Here is a 20,502-nt window from a genome sequence, read left to right as displayed (position 1 = left end):
TGCCAAAAAACGTATTGTCCAGATATGTCTCGCGACGGCGAGGCGGCCTGGCAATCGAACGCAGTTGCTTCCCCCACACTGCGTTAATGAAAAGTATGATGGGAAATGACTTGCTGACGACACAGCTTTAATGCTCCTTTGACGAGAAGGTCGGGTGATATCTCTATTTCTAAAAATTTCTATTAATACGTCCATTAACTGAACTAGTTTGTATTTTTTGTGATTAATATGGGGGAACAAAAAACACCTTTGAGAAAAATATTGTCCTCATAATAAACACCTTTATGTGAAAGCAGTGGCAAGTCAATTGCCTCGATTATTTTTATTTAATGTTAAAACAGTAAACATCAATTTTAAGAGGGCCCAAGACAAGAAAAATAATAAAAGGTAATACAAGCCAAACATCAAAGAAGATAAAAAAAGAAACAAAAAACTCACAATTTTCAATCAATCCATTTGAATAAAAACAGAAGAAAATTCCAGCTTTTTTTAACTTGCTTATGACAGCATTTTTGAACATTGTCCCAATAATTCTTATTATAAACTGGGTGGTTTGACAAAAATACATTTGGGAATAAAATTCGTAGATAACAAAAGTACATTTTTAATTAAAAAAAAAAACCTTTTATATAATTTTTCACATTTTCCATTGCAATGGAACTTTTTCTGTTGCTGACGTTTCCTGTCGACTCCACAGCGCGATTTGGGAAGTGCCTGTCTTGCCTGTGCTGTTTTCACTCATCCCCTTACTGCAGAGGCCTATTGCTCTCGTCTTCAAAAACAAAATCGTGTCAGCATGACTTCTAATACACAAAAGTATGTATGTACATGTATGTATAACCTAATACTATTAGACTGAAAGTCTTGCTTGGTGACACTGAAAAAAGGGGAAATTCGTAATAGATTACAATTCATGAAATTGTCGCGAATTCCCTTGAGACCGTGTTGGAGAATAAACACTGGAGAGCATCCATACACCTGTCATCAGATCTCAAATCTCAAGTATATTTTGTGGTGAATTTTATCATAGCGTAGAGCGTATTAAAAAGATAGAAAAAGATGCTGGAAACAAAGTTATAAAAGGTGCCAATAAAATGACATGAGTTAATGTTAGGTTATAAAAAGAAAGAAGGAAAATAAGTGAATTGAGCTTAATAATAATTCAATTTATTGATTCCATTTAGTTATTTATTAGTATTTTTTTCTCATTGTGACGCCACACTCCAAGCCCGCCAGTAGGTGGCGGAAATGGGCCTGTCGTTTGTTTACCAAAGAAGAAGACGCTGCGCACCAGAAATAAAGAAGAGGTGAAGAAAACAGTTTGATATAAAGATCTTTAAACACAAAGGTTAGTTCACTGTATAAATGTCGTGTTTTAAACTTTTCTCTAGAAGAACATGACGAACATGAAGTTCAATGTTAGAAGATTAAAAGGTTTACAGAGTGATTGAAGTCCGTCCCGGAGAATCTGTATAAAGACAAACGTGCTGTTTCACTTCTGGAAAAACATTCTTGCGAAGTTCAGTGAGATAAAACCGTTTCCCTTGTTTCTCTTAACGCCTCTTTTACACAAGTTCTCGGTATTTAAATTGTTTAGAAGAGTTTTGGTCTATAATGATCTCGTATTTTTGTTTTATAATTTTGTAAGTTTTCTTTATGTTAACAGACATATGTTTTCCTGAATATCGCGAATTTATAAAATGTTTAAACATCATTCACTTAAGAATACTGTATCAGTCATTGATATTTCAGTCACAGTTCAATAGAATACAGTCAATTCTTTTTATTGCTCACACTATGGTGGTTTTTCTATAACACTATTTACTCTCTTTTTCTATTACATTATTTAGTTTCTTATAAAAAATAATACATTTAAGATATCCATGAACTTCTTTTGATATAACTTTTGATATAACAAAAGGCTGTGCACCTCATGGGTTGCTTAACCAGAATACCAGCTTTCCTGTATCTCAGTGGTAAGAGCATTGCGTTAAAAAAGCAAGGTTGTGGCTTCGATCACAGGGATTTCATGTATAAATGTAAAGTATAATGCAATGTAAGTAGCTTTGGATAAAAGCGTCTCACAAATGCATAAATGTAAATGTAATACCATTGAGCATATATGCATAACAGCACGTACAGCACACACATGTTGAGAACATTGTCACAAACACTGGTGTGTTAAGTATTGTTAATAAGGACAATTTTACCTTTTTGGGTTGCACAGTACATACCTAACCCAGAGCTCATTGGTAATAAAAGACAAATATGGTAAAGAACTTAGTATACATTGACTTACTTAAGAGAAGATGTATACAACTTATTTAAAGAACCTTAAAAGGTTTTGCCACGGTTAAATCCTAATATAGAGAGCCTGATATATAACTGTGGCAGGTGTGGGCTTAGTAGGTATAAGATAGTAGCAATTCAGAAAAGGGAAGGACAAAGAAAAGGGTGATATCATGTGAACTGTGATTGGTAGAAGATGATTTCAGGTAAAACATGATTGGTTTAAACTGAGAGAACAACTTGAAAAAAATGAATAAAAGATGGAGTCAGATATGCATTCGTTGCATTGAAACTCTTGAAACCTGGCTCCTTGATTTCTTTCAAGAAGAAATCTTAAAAGAGCAGCTCGTAGCGGCTGGTGGCTATACATTTAGGTGGGGTATATTCTGGATTATATGGTAGGTTATCTTAAATGATCTAATTGACTGAAAACATACAGAACGCTTTTGTCAGAGGTCTAGAGTCTCTCAGGCTCGAAAATCACATGTTGAAGAAATCTTAAAATGCACATAACAATGTTTTATATTGTGTTTGATAAAAAACACGTTTTAAAAAATTATTGAAAACAAAGTTCTGTGAACAATTAACAGTAACTGACTGCATTAGGGACTGTGTTAATAAAACAAACAAGCCTTTTACAGGTATTAACAAAAACATTTAATGTTTGGTTTTGTGATGATAATGTTTGGTTTTGTAATGATCATTGACTGTTGTCGTGGCAAAATCAGTCCATACTTTATACAGAAATCTCAAGTTGTTTTTCACAGTGTTAACCAAAATCACATTTCACATGATATCACCTTCTACCAATAAGGTTTCACCTTTTTATTTGTCCGTCCTCTTTCTGAGTTGCTACCATTATATTTCAATCAGGTCTGCGCTCACTACAGTTATATTTCTGGCCCACCGTATTAGGATTTAATCTTGGCGAACGCCTTTTAGAGTTTTTATAAGAAGAACATCGACGTCACCTTTTAGTAGGTAGATGTATATCATTATGTTGTTTACCAGACGCCTTTCTTAACACAGTTTTATGGTTTAAGATATAAATGAGCTCGTGGTGAAGTGTAACACTGTGCAACCCAGTGTCTGTGGTTTTTTATTTCAAAATAGGTAATAATAAACACACCAGTGTTCATGACTTTGTGCAACAAATTAGAACAATGCACAAACTACTGTTTACTTTTGTGCTATAACTTAAATAATAAACAAACTAATGTCTTCAGAAGTGTGTGTGTTGTACATGTATGATGGTGCTTGGTACTCAAACCATGAGTTTGGCCCATAGCCTGTTTAATATCAGATGAATGCATGAAACCGATAACTCACTAAAATGTATCTTTTTATAAAAAGAAAACTCAATAAAACAATAGATAAACCGCTATACTGTTTATTTCTTTTGCAATGGTTTGGCGTTCTAGAATGTAGACCTTCTGTATATTATACTTAATGTTATATTTCTATACAAGCTTTTCACAAGATGACTTGTGATTTATAATTTATAATGTGATGGCGATTTACTTACATAAACCTTTGGTCGCTGCTGTTTTAAGATTACTGCACTGTTCAACTGAAAGAGTTTAAACATGGAATGTGTAGTTAAACTCTGTATAAAGGGCAGCCAAAAACAGGGTTAAAGCACTTTTACAATTGTAAAACCATGGTTAATTGTTATTTATAAACTTTTATTTATCATTACCTTCAAGAAGATTTGTATCACTCGCAGGGTTGATCTGATTTATTAGCTGAATGCCAGCACTCGTGCAGACTGCCTTCCCATTTCCAACCTTGGATTAATATGACTTTGTCTGGAACTACATTCACGTAACGTGAAAACCAGAGGGACAGCCTAAGTTCTGCCAAAGATATTGATATTAACAAGATGCAACACTGCCATTGTGAATGGGGAGGACTGCATGATCAATATGGCCGCTCTAGCGAAGGAAGTCCCGCCTTCCAGTGAAACCAGCCAATCGTCAATCAGTATTGACTGATGATTCTCTGGAGCAAGGTTCTCATGAGGCGCTTACCAGCCTGTGTGCGTGCACAATAGATAAAGCGATCTGTAATTTTTTTTCCGCAAACTTAACACAAATGCAAGTTATGATACAACTCATGTCAGGTTTAATTATTGATAGGACATATGCTGTTTAATTGTGATTTTTGACAGCGATTTAAAAAAATATCTGCCTTCCCCCATTCAAGTAGATAGGAATATGGACTTGCTTTTAACTGCTCCGAGGTGTTGCAAACATGGCCAGTGTTGCCAGATTGGGTGGAAAATTTCCAGCCCAAAGGCTCACTAACACCCGCCCACTCCTACAAAAACCAGCCCAAGTTTGAGTTACTCTCCCTACCACGCAAAATATAGTTTGACCACTTTGGCATTGCGATCGCTTCAATATACAAAATCTGGTCCTGTATCGCTCCAAAACCCCGTCACTCACAAGTCATCACATCTCAACGGTAGATTGATTGACAGGTCTCCCTATCCCAGACCCAGACCTGATTGGTTAAACTGAACCAATAAGGGCTGTGTTATTGAATAATGTGTTCTTACGGCACTCACTATCTGTGGAAAAATATGTTGGAGGGGCGCTGCCCCACCTGCCCATACAGACAAGCAGCGGCTAGGTCCTTATATGTCATTGTCCCATCTACTTTCTAAATAATCGCTTACTTGTTTCTTCTTTATCTTTAACTATGTGCTGTTTTATTACAATCTTTCAGTAAAATGTAATTCAATTATTTATTTATTGATTTTGACAGGTTTAACAGACACCAGCACAATGAAAAATAAAGATGCTGCGGAACAAAGAGGTCGGTGTCCATTCTTGATTCTTCCTTAATGATTATTAGTGAAAAATTTAAACAAAATGATTTTCTATTATTACTGTGATTTTGTTACTTTAGATCAGTGGTTCTCAAACTGGGGTATGCCAGGTGACGGAGGGGGTACTTGAAAAAAAATGCTGAAATGTAATGTTAACTTAAATTTAATGCACCTGATATTCAACCAGGCATGTTTTTCTCACAAACTAAATATAGTGTTCACACAGCAAAATAGTAGTCGGGTACTGCCAATCCAAAAATATCCTTCCACTCAAGTGTCATGCGTAAGTGCACATCTTTACGTCCCGCATGTAATGTGACTGCACGCGACTTGGAACAAAGCAACAACTGCTTGTAAAATTTAAATGGATTAGTAACTGCAAAGATTTAGGCTCGGAGCCACGGAAAGAAAATTGACTCCCAGCAGCTCGGATGAACCACAGTCCTCTGACTTCACCCTGGGTCCCTCCATCAGCACTTCGGCTGCAGTTGTAAATCCACCACCCGCTCCTGATGACACTGACACAGATAGCAATGCATCGGAGATAACAGCGTTGTCATGATTGTGTGTGTGCAGAGACTGCGGAAACTCAATTGCGGGAATAATAGGCTTTATTGATAAATCAACACTATAATCCACCAAGGGACATTGATCTCAGCCACGGGAATCACGGGAGATTGAAGACAACTTCTGGAGAATCCGACCAGAACGGCCCACAGGAACCACGTGAGTCCACAGGAAGAGGACTCGACCCGATGTCACTCATAGAAGAATCGGAAGTAGACCCAGTCCGGGAGATTCTGACCCTTGAAGGAAGAGCTTGCAACGGGGAGAAACTTCGCCAAGAGAGAGGGCCGTTGATGAAGAGATGCCGGGGTGAAGAGAACAGGGAGATCAGGGACACCAACTGGGACTATGTACAGGCTCATGGCTTCTCGTATCACTGTTATGCTGATGACACCCTGATATACATCTCGTTTCACCCAGACGATGCCAGTGTAGCAGCTCGCATTACAGCTTGCCTTGAGGTAATCTCAGCTTGGATGAAAGGGCATCACCTCCAGCTGAACCCTGCCAAGACAGAATTACTCGTGCTTCCGGCACACCCTACGGTGTAACACGATCTCAACATCCATCTTGGCAATACCTCAATCCTTCCAAGACAGCCAGGAACCTCGGAGTCATATTTGATGAACAGCTGTCCTTCTGTCCTGATCACACTGCAAAGACAACACGGTCATGCCAATACGCCTTATTCAACATTAGAAAGGCGAGACAATATCTCACTGAGCATGCGGCACAACTCCTTGTCCAGGCCCTGGTAATCTCAAGGTTGGACTACTGCAATGCTCTCCTTGCTGGTCTTCCTGCAAAGGCTATCAAACCACTCCAGCTGGTTCAGAACGGAACAGCATGCCTCGTTTTCCAACAGCCCAAAAGGGCTCATCTGACCCCTTTTCATCTCACTCCACTGGCTACCGGTCGAAGCCCGTATCAGATTCAAGTCACTAACGCTTGCCTACAGGACCATCACTGGATCTGCACCGGCTTACTTTCACACCCTTCTGCACTCCTGCGTGCAGGACAAAACTGAGGCCATGATCCGAAAGTTTGCTCTCTGGACTAATTGCATTAACAAGAACAACACCGAAGCCTTTTCATCATTGCATGATTTTTGCTAGCAAACCACCTTAGCCTTACTAACAGCGTTATGCGTGACTTAATAAATCACATTTCAGAGCTGTCCTCGCAGCTGCGAAGGTACTTTCCCGAGACAAACCATTCAAACACCTGGATTCGCCATCCAGTCTCTGCCACCAGCACAGCGCACCTGCCTGTTGTGTTCGGCAAACTCTGATGACGCAGATTCAGGACCCCACTGCAGAGTATAGACCTGGCGAATGTCCGCTCCCTTGCCAAAAAAAACAGACGAAATGCTCTAACACACCCGGACAAACAAAGATTTTTCCAACCCCGCTGCGTTGTGTTTCATAGAAACATGGTTCAATGATACAATTTCGGATAGCTCAGTGGTAAGAGCATTGTGTTAACAGCGAAAGGTTGTGGTATCGATCCCAGGGGATTTCATATAGATAACATATCAAATGTTGAGATCGAGACATTTTGACATGTCTTTTGACATTTACATTTGGGCATTTGGCAGACGCTTTTATCCAAAGCGACTTACATTGCTTTATCCTATACATTTTATTTACATAGGTATTTGCAATCCCCTGGGATCGAACCCACAACCTTGCTCTTACCACTGAGCTACAGGAAAGTCTTGCCAAATATTGGCTAATTTTGGATTTCATGAGAGCTACACATTCCAAAAAAGTTGGGACAGGTAGCAATAAGAGGCCGGAAAAGTTAAATGTACATATAAGGAACTGCTGGAGGACCAATTTGCAACTTATTAGGTCAATTGGCAACATGATTGGGTATAAAAAGAGCCTCTCAGAGTGACAGAGATTCTCAGAAATCAAGATGGGCAGAGGATCACTAATTCCCCCAATGCTCCGGCGAAAAATAGTGGAGCAATATCAGAAAAGAGTTTCTCAGAGAAAAATTGCAGAGTTACAGTACATAATATCATCCAAAGATTCAGAGAATCTGGAACAATCTCTGTGCATAAGGGTCAAGGCCGGGAAACCAAACTGGATGCCTGTGATCTTCGGGCCCTTAGACGGCACTGCATCACATACAGGAATGCTACTGTAATGGAAATCACAACATGGGCTCAAGAATACTTCCAGACAACATTGTCTGTGAACACAATCCACCGTACCATTTGCGTTGCCGGCTAAAACTATAGGTAAAAAATTAAGCCATATCTAAGCATGATCCAGAAGCACAGGCGTTTTCTCTGGGCCAAGGCTCATTTAAAATGGACTGTGGCAAAGTGGAAAACTGTTCTGTGGTCAGACGAATCAAAATTTGAAGTTCTTTTTGGAAAACTGGGATGCCATGTCATCTGGACTAAAGAGGAGAAAGACATCCAAGTTGTTTTCAGCACTCAGTTCAGAAGCCTGCCTCTCTGATGGTATGGGGTTGCATGACTGCGTGTGGCATGGGCAGCTTACACACCTGGAAAGGCACCATCAATGCTGAAAGGTATATCCAAGTTCTAGAACAACATATGCTCCCATCCAGACGTCGTCTCTTTCAGGGAAGACCTTGCATTTTCCAACATGACAATGCCAGACCACATACTGCATCAATTACAACATCTTGGCTCATAGAAGAAGGATCCGGGTACTGAAATGGCCAGCCTGAAGTCCAGATATTTCACCCATAGAAATTATTTTTTCCATATATCATATATCATAAAGAGGAAAATGCGACAAAGAAGACCTAAGACAGTTGAGCAACTAGAAGCCTGTATGAGACGAGAATGGGACAACATTCCTATTCCTAAACTTGAGCAACTTGTCTCCTCAGTCCCCAGACGTTTGCAGACTGCAGAAAGATAACATTTTAAGAAGACAAATGTACTTAAAATGAACATGAAAAACTTTTCAAGACCACAATTGTGACTGTAAGAAAGGGGTTACTCAGATTGATATTAAATCCCTGGGGGGATGCGCCATTGTAAAATGTTTGGGAACGCCTGAACAAACACTGTGCTGGGGGTTCTTAGATATTTTAATGCAAAAAAATGTATATGTTCAGTGTTTCCCCTAGGTTTACAGCTTTGGGGGGGGGTTGGTTGGTTAGGGAAAATTGACGAGAAATCTTAAATCATTTCCTTTTCATTCTTTATGTGCTATCTATCGATCTATCCATCTATCTATCTATCTATCTATCTATCTATCTATCTATCTATCTATCTATCTATCTATCTATCTATCTCTCACATAAATTGGTTGTCTGGGAGGGTAATGCTTTGTAAAAGTTACAAAATGTTAACATAAGATATCTCTTTAAAAAAATAAAATAGACGTATTTAAATCTTTTTAAAATTGACTTTTGCAAATAACCTTTGTTAAATTTTTTGAAGTTTTTGTTAATATCAATGGACCAGAGCTAAAATAGTTTTATTTTTTAACTAACAACTAAAAAAAGATTTATAAATACTAACAAATATATTGTTCATTCATTGTTCGTAAATGTTAGTTAATACATTTATATGAGGGCTTTTTTTGTGAGACGTTTTTTTTCTATGATGCATTTATTGGATAATACTCCTGTCAATCGCAGCACTGCTGTGAACGCGCGCTGTTCTGAACGTCATCACGTGCGCAGGACATTCCCATACAACACAGAGCGGCCTGTATAGCGTATTAAATATCTCTTGTCTTATTTAATCAGCAGATTTACAATGTCCAGACTAAAAACATTTTAAACACACATATGTAAATAGTAAGCTGCATGTAATTCATTAATATACATTCACTGGATTTTCGATGCTTGTCAGGGGCAGGATGCGCAACACTTAGACTTGGAGCAGGAGAGCTACTCCGGCTGCTACTCGCAGTAGAGTGAGTGTTGCCATCTTCATGTCTCTGTGCGCGCTTAAAAAAACGCAAATATTTTCATCTGGTTTTCATTTGATTGACGCGACATATTTCCCGCCACGCGCTGGCTGTCCGCTAGTGTTTGTCTGTGTGGGTGTGAGTGTGCGCGCGTTCTCACTCATTGGGATAATTGTAAACGCGCAAACACAGACGGAAAAGACATGCCATCGTGTAAATAAGATAAATAACATATTAGATTGGCTATTTAGTTTGTTTAATAACATAACAAATAGTAATCTGGCGCTATCAAGAAAATCAAATCAAATTTACTTGACGTTCAAGGGTGGCGGGGCGAGCCGTTAGGAGGGCGATCCGTTAGGAGGGCGAGCCGCCCCCCTTATATAATGGTAGGGGAAACACTGATGTTGTGCCTTTGATTGGATGTGTTCAATGTTGACCAGCCTAATACACATTTTTGCTTCTTTCGATTCATTTTAGACCTAATGGAACCGAAAGAAACAACAGTATCAGTATGTCCTCATTGTGGAAAGAGATTGGGAAGTGAAGAGCAGCTTGTGAAGCACATAAGAATCCACACTGAAGAAAAGCCCTTCACCTGCCCTCAGTGTGGAAAGAGTTTCAAAGGAAAAGTCATCTAGAGGACCACATTAGAATTCACACTGGAGAAAAGCCATTCACATGTGTTCAGTGTGGAAAGAGTTTCACAACAAAAAGTCATCTAGCGGTCCACATGAGAATTCACACAGGAGAGCGTCCATATGCATGTGTTCAGTGTGGAAATAGTTTCACACAAACAAATTGTCTTAAGATCCACATGAGAATTCACACTGGAGAGCGTCCATATGCATGTGTTCAGTGTGGAAATAGTTTCAGACAAAAAATAACTCTAGATGCCCACATGAGAATTCACACTGGAGAAAAGCTGTATGCATGTGTTCAGTGTGGAAAGAGTTTCACATACAAACCTTGCCTAGAGGAGCACATGAGAATTCACACTGGAGAGCGTCCATACACATGTGTTCAGTGTGGAAAGAGCTTCACAAGAAAAAGCAGTCTTGTGGAACATGTAAGCATTCACACTGGAGGGCGGCCATTTACATGTGTTCAGTGTGGGAAAGGTTTAACACACAAACGTCATCTAGAGGAACACATGAGAATACACACTGGAGAGCGGCCGTACGCATGTGTTCAGTGTGGAAAGAGCTTTGCGAGAAATAGTGTTCTTAAGAACCACATGAAAATTCACACTGGAGAAAAGCCGTATGCATGTGTTCAGTGTGGAAAGAGTTTCACAAGACAAATTTTTCTTAAGACACACATGAGAATTCACACTGGAGAAAAGCCGTTTGCATGTGTTCAGTGTGGAAAGAGTTTCACAAGAAAAATAACTCTAGAGGACCACATGAGAATTCATACTGGAGAGCGTCCATACACATGTGTTCAGTGTGGAAAGAGTTTCACAAGAAAAACTCATCTAAAGGGACACATTAGAACTCACACTGGAGAGCGGCCATATGCATGTCTTCAGTGTGGAAAGAGTTTCACAAGAAATGAAACTCTACAGGAACACATGATAATTCACACTGGAGAGCGTCCATTCACATGTGTTCAGTGTGGAAAGAGTTTCAGAAGAAAAGCTACTCTTACGAACCACATGCGAATTCATACTGGACAAAAGAACACATGAGAGTTCATGCTGAAGAGCGCTCATAACAATGGTCAGACCCTTTCTCACTGATCATGCGGCACTACTCCTGGTCCAAGCCCTGGTGATCTCAAGGTCGGACTACTACAATGCTCTCCTTTCTGGTCTTCCTGCAAAGGCTATCAAACCGCTCCAGCTGGTTCAGAACCCAGCAGCACGCCTCGTCTTCCAACTCAAGATGTGAGTCTTTAAATGTTCTGCTCACACTGCAGCTCACAGCTGAAATACGGTCTGTGTTCTGTTCCTGTGTCACTTCTGAAATCCATAGTAAAGGACTTTTAAATGTAACGTTTGTGTGCCGTCCGTTTATATTAAATTTTTCGTCTTTTAAGAAACGCCACCAATTGTTCAGCAATATTTGTTTTCATGTTTACTGTATTTTTTATGTTTACAGAGTACGGTCACGTGCGTTCCCTTCTCCCCTACTCTTCTCTAGTGTTTCGTTTGTGTTTACTCTTTGCAAATAATTTCTAGTTTTAATGTAAATATTCTAGAAACATTATTCACTAATTTCACCTCACTGAAAATAAACCTGTTGTTTTCCATTGCACTGTTGCCTTGTTACAAAGGGGATGCAATGGTGTTCTCATGCTTCTCATGCTTAACACGGTCAACTAGTCAAAAAACGAGTTGGATGTGTGATGTAGTATTTCTGTGCTCGAAACACTCCCCCAGCACTCCAACTTGTTTCAGGAAGGTTTTTATAAGTCTGGATACCTGTTTCGTAAAAGGGATCCAATTCCTTTTATTGGGCAATTCTCCCAGCGTCGATTAGGAACATGTCCATACAATGGGCGTAAATCTCATTTAACAGAAGGGTGGAACAATAAACATAAATTTTTTGAAGCGGACACAAGGGCTGTGAATCGCAGGGTACCTCCTGATACGATTCGATACGCAATACAGGGCTCATGATACCAATAATATCACAATGCGCCAATTCTGCGATAAACGATATATCGCTTGGCAGTTCTATAACATTCACGACATATGTAAATGAAGGGAAACATGATCAATTAGATGACCATTTTTAGTGTGCTGCGACTCTCTGTCTTTAGGTTTGTTTATTCTTGCACTTGTCTTTGGACTCGCGAGTCTCTGGTGACTCCACACCCAGAACGGGGGTTTGCGCACGTCACGTCAAAGCGCTCACGCTATGAGCATCATCGCGCATTTCACCTCAAGTTTCGCCTCGGCTCACGTAAAGTTGAACTTTATAAAAACTATTAAAGCTTTATAAAACAATCTGACTTCTGAAATTTTAATATGCATGCGCAGAGACCTGCACAAGCACTCCGGGTGAGAGAGAAAGCGCCTAACTGGAGCAAAACACGAAACTGCAATCTGAAGGAAGGTCAAAAGAGTACTCCCAACTTGCAGAGCGCCAAGTTAACCATGCCTACTTATTTACATTCACTACGAAATCCAAAGTGGGCCCAAACTTTTCAATTAAAAGACGCTGGCGAATCTCTAATTTGTTGTTGGTCCGTCGCCATTATACACGTATTTCTTCTCCACTGTGAATTACAATTTCTGTTTATCTGACCATTCGTAATCTGGGAGGGTCACCACAAGAAATATGTGGGTACTGCCGTTCTGGTAAGCACAGTGTAGGTATGAATTTAGATCTTTTGTATTTAAAAAAAATCGTTCCGTCTCGGTGGCTGAAATGTCGCGATAAATCGGCATATCGATTTTTTTCCCCACCCCTTGACACAAATAATACAGTCAAAATTGTACTTACCAGGACACAAAGCGACAATATGCGCTAGGTTCAATGGTTTATCATGCAGACTTGCAATCATATTAACTGTCACATACTGTAATATGAGTCAGCTTCATAATATAAGTCAACTTTGTTCATGTTCGTGTAGGATAGGCCTACCCAAACATCAATACAGTGACTGATGTTTAAATTCTGTGTCGTACTCGTTGATGAGTTTCAGTCAACTGAATGTTAAGCTTAATCGTCGCTCACACACCGCACAAAATATTTGCTGAGAAAACTACCTTTTCCAACTAAATGAAAGCTGCAACTTGTCCTACAGACAAGCAGTCTCACATTTAAGCATATCGCAACGCTTTCATTGAAAGCAACTTGCAAAGTCTTAACAGTCGTTTAGAGAAATAAAAGCTTGAAGAGTGACAGACTAAATACAGGAGAGTTTTTAATAATCATTTGAGAATTTAATGCGATAGGATTAAAGGTGAAGAATGAACGGGAAATATTGAGTGCCCTTTGTGAGAGAACCAGTCGCTCATGCTCTGATCAACGCAGTGTTTCGGATGTTAACGTGTACAGCCAGAGAGAGTGGATGTATGACGTCTACATGATTGGTTTTTAAATGTTATTCGTTGCTTGCGCCAATCACAAAGACAATTTAACCGATTTGAGTCATTGACAACAGTAAAAATGATGGGACTTTAGGGACAATAAGACTCGAGCAATCACATATTGAGTCAAGGACAGTGTTTTTCCAATTCCAATCCACTGTTTCATGTGTCTTCATTAGTTCAAAATGCGTATAAATCGTGATGCAAATCATGTTTCTGTGTAATCTAGTTAATAGCTCATGTTTTCTGTGTGAGGGTTATGTTTTAGACAACAACATAATGTGAATCATGAACCTGATATAAAAACAGGACGTGTGTGTTTGCGTGCATGCGTGATAATGAAGCTTTTTCTAGGCTGAATCCGATATCTCATACTGCCAAACTATATAGTAGGCGAAAAGTAGTAGGCGAACGAATAGTTTTTTAGATTCCGAAACCTCTGTCTTCATAAAACAGTAGGCGAGAATTCCCGACTGACACACTATTTCTCGCGAGATTTGGACGTGCGCATACTGTTGCGTCCGAAGACGCCTACTTACTGTATAGTATGAGAAAACACAGTAGTATGTCCGAATCCTCAGTATTCACAAAAGAGTAGGTGAGAAATTCCCGGATGGTTTACTGGTTACGCCCAAATTCTGAAATAAATATTTGTGTCTTTTAACATGTGGTACAAAGCATTTTTCACTGCTTCCATAGTTACATATAAGTAATGTAAATAAACATATTTACTTAAGTAACTAAACAAAATGTATATATAATATGTGTCCATTAGTACTGTTGATGAATTCAGGGAAATTTGAGTTGAATAAACAGCGACTTAACACCTGTGCAACTATCTCCACATATAAATGCAGTATTGAGCATAAATCACTGAGGTCACTTGAATTTAGTTTGACTGTATCAGGGACAGATGAGCACACTCCTTAAAATCAGGAAGGTGGCGACGGTGGTCACCTGCGAGATGGCAGTAGAATGTTGAGTTCAACGCCTGTAGATACAGGATCATTTGTTACAACAATAAATTGAAATAAAGTTTTGATTGATGTGATGTTTACTTGTGTGTGTATTTATAATTGTTAAATTCATTTACTTTCTTGCATCAAACTTACATATTTTTTATTCATGTTTATTCTATAGATATCTGTAAATAAAACATATTACATTACTTCATGCATTATGTCATTGCTTCATTGAAAACGCATGCATTAATATTTTTTCTAGTCTGTATTAATGCATAAATGGCATATGGCAATACAATTTATTTTAGTTGCCTATTTTTATATGATATATCATCGCCAGGAAATAATTAATAAGTATCGGTCAGCACTTATCAATAATATTGTGCAGAAGTGTAGGTGTGGGGTAGCAATGCATTTCTAGGGTACACTTAATTTATAAGCAATAATACTTATATTCCTTGACAATAAAATCAGCAGTGCTCTCCTGAGGCGAGATCGTTCTCCATTTGTGAAGACATTACAAACATGTTGCAAATGCTGGGAAAACTCATGGAAGGTCAAGTTAGCTTTACTGATGTAAATGCACCTGTTGCTCATAACTTAAATTGTTGCGCTTGTTGTTACGTCGCATGGTTAATCTCTGGCCCATGTACACTCCAGTACAGTACGCTCCAGTTTTTCTTTTCGAAGGAAGCTTTTTGTTATTTGCTTATGACAGCGTTTTTGAATATTGTCCCAAATAATTCTTACTATAAATTGGATGATTTAAAAAATATGCATTTGGGAATAAAATTTTTGGTTAACATACGTTCACAGTTTTCATTGCTATGGAACTATTCCATTGCTGACATTTCCTGTCAACACAACAGTCGACTCCACAGCTGCAGTCGCCTATTGCTCTCGTCTTCTTTTCAGTCTGGCAAGGTGCATCTCAAACAAGCTGTCAAAAAAAATAGGCAGATATTTGCTTGGTGAGTGGGAGACAAAGAACACATTTTATCACATATTCTTATTTATTCCACTACAGGAAGGCCACAAGTGCTCTTGATCCTGTGGCGTGTTTTGAACAGTATTAGCAGCTGAATCGTGTTCTTCCATTTTCTTCCTCTGATTATTTCTCTCAGGTCCAGGTCAAAGTGCTGAGCATTGTGGTAGTTGATGAGACATGACGTCACTTCAAAAGGACCAATGAACATGTCTGGAATGTTAAAACGAATCTCATTGGCTGAATGAATAACATTTAAATTAAACTGGTTATCAGTGGAATTCAGTTGGTTCATTACTAGTAAGGGAAGGTAGAGGAAAGTGAGACAAATAGAGGACTTTTTAATATAAATAAAATGGTGAGGAGTAAAAAGTAATTAAAAATGTAATTAAATAAAAGTATTCATTTTTAATTGTTCTCAAGTAAAGTACAGATCCCCCAAAATAATACTTAAGTAGAGTTATCAAGTAAAGTTACTCAAGTACTTTACACCTCTGCTGGAGAGCATCCATACACCTGTCTTCAGATCTCAAATCTCAAGTATATTTTGTGGCAAATTTGGTATATTTTATTACAGTGTAGAGCAAATTAAAAAGAGATATAAAGAGGCTGGAAACAAAGTTACAAAAGGTGCAAATAAAATGTCGTTAGAGCTAAAAGATAATAAATAAAAAAATGGGCCTGTTGAAGAAGAAGAAAAGAAGAAGAAGAAGCTGCGCACCATAAATAATGAAGAGTTCAAGAGAACAGTTTGATATAAAGATCTTTAAACACAAAGGTTAGTTCACTGTATGAATATCGTGTTGTAAACTTTTCTCTAGAAGAACATGACAAACATGAAATTCAATGTTAGAAGATTAAAAGGTTTACAGAGTGATTGAAGTCCGTCCCGGAGAATCTGTATAAAGACAAACGTGCTGTTTCACTTACTGTTAAATGGATAAAACCGTGATTTGTTTTCAAATGAATTTGTTTTCTTAACGCGCTTTAAAAGTCCTCAGAATTTAAAATGTTTAGAAGATTTTTGGTCCTCAATGATCTCGTATTTCAGGGTTTTCTTCTTAAATGTAAGCAGACAGATTTTTCCTCAATATCTCATACTTATAAAATGTATTAAAACACCATTCACTTAAGAATACTGTAACAGTCATTGATATTTCAGTCACAGAAATAAGATATTTTAATTTAATACATTTTTAAATACAACTTAAATACATTCTTATTATTGCTCACATCACATGATCTGTTGTTTATATATGTCATTGTCTCATCTACGTTCATGTAATAATCGCTTTGTTGTTTCTTCATTCTTTTAATGAATGAAGAAACTGTTTTATTACGATCATTCAGTAAATGATTAATGTTAAAGGTGAACTGAATGTGACTTAATTCAATAATTAATTTATTGATTTTGACAGGTTTATTTCTCCAATTCACACTTGAAAAACTAAGTTATGTGTGACACAAAATTCATTAAAGAGGAGAGTGAAGACACGAGTGTTACAGACACCAGCACAATGAAAATGAAGATGATGCAGAACAAAGAGGTCGGTGTCTATTCTTGATTCGTCATTAATGATAATTAATAAAACATTCATGAATTGATTCTCTATTATTACTATGATTTTATTATTATTATTGTTTAGTTGGTTAGTTATGAAAGTACGCATGAACAAACACTCTTATGGTGGTTTTATGATATTTTAATGCAAAAAATGTACATGTTGTGCCTTCGATTGCATGTGTTCAATGATGACCACTGAAGGGTTTTGTGTCATTCTTTCATATGTAATCAACATCTGACATTGATGTGTCTGTGAACACCTGTAATTAACATCTGTATAGGGAAGGGCGTAAACCAAATGGCTGATCACATTATGCTTGCGTCCCACCTGTCATTAACACATATCTGTAAAGGTGTGATTCAAATAACGGCCCTTCAATCCTGTCTATTGAACGTTCTCCAGTAGGTCCTCATGTTTTCTGTCTGTTGTCTGAAGGCCATTTGTTACCATGAATGAAGTCTGGTCACACAGACTGTACCGTGGGTTAAGTTCCAGAACACCACTATGCTACAAGAGCATCTTCAATTAACACTTTTCCCCTGAACTTGTTCCAACTTACTCTTCTTTTACGTATCAGAAGCATTTTAATATGTTGGCGAGCCACTCAACGACTGCTTAGCCAAATGAAGGAAAATCTAACACCGCCCTTATGTGTGCTTTTCTGTTCGTTTCATTTTAGACCTAATGGAACTGGAAGAAACAACAGTATCAGTATGTCCTCATTGTGGAAAGAGATTGGGAAGTGAAGAGCAGCTTGTGAAGCACATAAGAATCCACACTGAAGAAAAGTCCTTCACCTGCCCTCAGTGTGGAAAGAGTTTCACAAGAAAATGTGTTTTCAAGATCCACATCACAATTCACACTGGAGAAAAGACATTCACATGTGTTCAGTGTGAAAGAGTTTCACACAAAAAAGTTATCTCAAGACACACATGAGAATTCACACTGAAGAAAACCCGTATGCATGTGTTCAGTGTGGAAAGAGTTTCAGACAAAAATGTCATCTCACGACCCACATGAGAATTCACACTGGAGAAAAGCTACACGCATGTGTTCAGTGTGGAAAGTTTTTCGCACATAAAAGAACTCTGGAGGTCCACATGAGAACTCACACTGGTGAGCGTCCATACACATGTGTTCAGTGTGGAAAGAGTTTCACACAAAAAACTAGTCTAAAGAACCACATGAGAATTCACACTGGAGAAAAGCCGTATCCATGTGTTCAGTGTGGAATGTGTTTCGCATACAAAAATGTTCTTACGACACACATGAGAATTCACACTGGAGAAAAGCCATTCACATGTGTTCAGTGTGGAAAGAGTTTCACACAAAAAACTAGTCTAAAGAACCACATGACAATTCACACTGGAGAAAAGCCATATACATGGAATCATTGTGGAAATAGTTTCACAAGAAAAATTAATCAAGAGGACCACATGAGAATTCACACTTGAGAAAAGCCGTTTGCATGTTTTCAGTGTGGAAAGAGTTTCACACACAAAAGTGTTCTTAAGACACACATGAGAACTCACAATGGAGAGCGTCCATACACATGTCTTCACTGTGGAAAGAGTTTCACATGCAAAAGAAATCTTGAGGAACACATGAGACTTCACACTGGAGAAAAGCCATTCACCAAGTAGGGGTTTCTGCAGGTTGGCTTTAAATTGCTAAATAATATATTACAGAAGGTTAACTAAACAGCTCTTACTCATCTAGAATCAGCTGTCGTTATGTTTTATGAGTTTTTCATGTTTTTGCTTACCTTCACTAAATCATTGTTGTACTAAAATGATAGAAATGCCTTTTTACTGTATGACAGCTTTGTGGTTAGTATTCTATCATCATGACACCAATGAAAGCAAATTATTTTGAACATAACAAATCCAGTGCAGTTGTAGGTGTTGTTTTATAGACATTTGTACCACCCTTTAAATAATAATTTGCTTTTGATTGTGACACTTATCAGCTGTTCCTTAAATCTCAGTTATTTCAGTTAACTCCAATATAGAAAGCATGTTTTTGACCTGACAAAACTACAGCGCTTTTATTTTAGAATCTTGATCAGACTTTGATATAAACAATGCACAACAACAAGTGTGCCAATATTTTATTCAACATTGAACTGCACTGCCATTATTGAAGTAACACAGTCAAAACCTTTGACATGTAGTGATAGAGAGAGGTTGTGTTGTGATTATTTCCAATGCTATGAAGAATCCCTCTCAAAACTGTGGGTTCCGTTGGCAAAGGATAGACGTTAAAGCGGCCCTGCAATGGTGTTTCATGCATTTTCACTTCTTCACAATTTTAAACGTGCTGTCTTCTGATGCTTAACATGGTCAACTTGTCACAAAACGAGTTTGGGGTATTAAGTAGTACTTCTGTGCTCGATACAGTCTCACAGCGATCATACAGGTTTCGTCAAGTTTTTTTTCAAACATATAATACTTTTTCTTAACAGTTTTTTCTCAGGCCCTTATTGGACAATTCTCCCGGAAAAGCACGGGGCCGCAAGGAGAGCAGGAGAAGGAGCATGCGCAGACGTCACTTTCACCTGTGTTCAGGAGAGAGAGCATACGTTCGCGAAGTTTGGGGGTTTGTTTGTTCACTGCATTTGGGTGATGAATGTTATAAAGACTGTGGATATAACGCTGGATTTGGAGATCGTTTAAAACTGATATATGGAGCCGTCCCAGCGCTAAAAGATGGCGGACATGAACCACATGCGGTGTGTCAAACTGATGTCTGTGTTTTGTTGACAATGGTTACGCACGTGCTTTGGTTCAGTCTACCCCTCCCCCCGCATGCGTCTGTGTTTTCGTAAAGCTGTGTCTATCTTTTATAAAGGTGATCAAACTAAATACTCTTCGAAGTTACGAAGTATGCAGTACTACTCTATATGTACTCAAGATTAATATGAGATTGGCTGAAACCCTGTGTGCTAGGGCCGCTTTAATATCAAAGATATCAAATATATCTCTTCATTCAGACCCCAATGATCATATAACGATCATCAACCCTCATCAATCCTGTTTTTGATAAAAGTCTTAATAAGTAATGCACAAGACACTTGTCACTTTTTCTTAGAAGATAAAGACCTTGGAAATGTATTAGAGCGGTGAATTAATTTATTTATCAAACAGCATGCAGGACACTGTTCTAAATGACTGGCAGATATTTTATTGATGGTTAATATGATAGCACTTAATGTCTCATGGGCTAAATATGTTTGTTGTTAATGTATAGGCATGTATAAAGTTGCATTCAAATATTAACCACTCAAGTCTTCTGTATATTAGTATATAACTAGGCCACAGCAAATTATATATTATTATTGTACTGTGCCGC

At 38.2% G+C, this 20,502-nt stretch overlaps 2 pseudogenes; both read left to right on the top strand.

Moving 5' to 3' along the window:
- Positions 1–1,285: 1,285 nt before the first annotated feature.
- On the top strand, positions 1,286–19,409 carry LOC130425963 (gastrula zinc finger protein XlCGF8.2DB-like; annotated as a pseudogene).
- LOC130425945 (gastrula zinc finger protein XlCGF26.1-like) lies at positions 1,292–14,816 on the top strand (annotated as a pseudogene).
- Positions 19,410–20,502: the final 1,093 nt, after the last annotated feature.

The sequence above is a fragment of the Triplophysa dalaica genome, chromosome 7, assembly GCF_015846415.1.
Source record: "Triplophysa dalaica isolate WHDGS20190420 chromosome 7, ASM1584641v1, whole genome shotgun sequence".
Lineage (NCBI taxonomy): Eukaryota > Metazoa > Chordata > Actinopteri > Cypriniformes > Nemacheilidae > Triplophysa > Triplophysa dalaica.
This window is presented reverse-complemented; position numbering and strand designations above follow the sequence as displayed.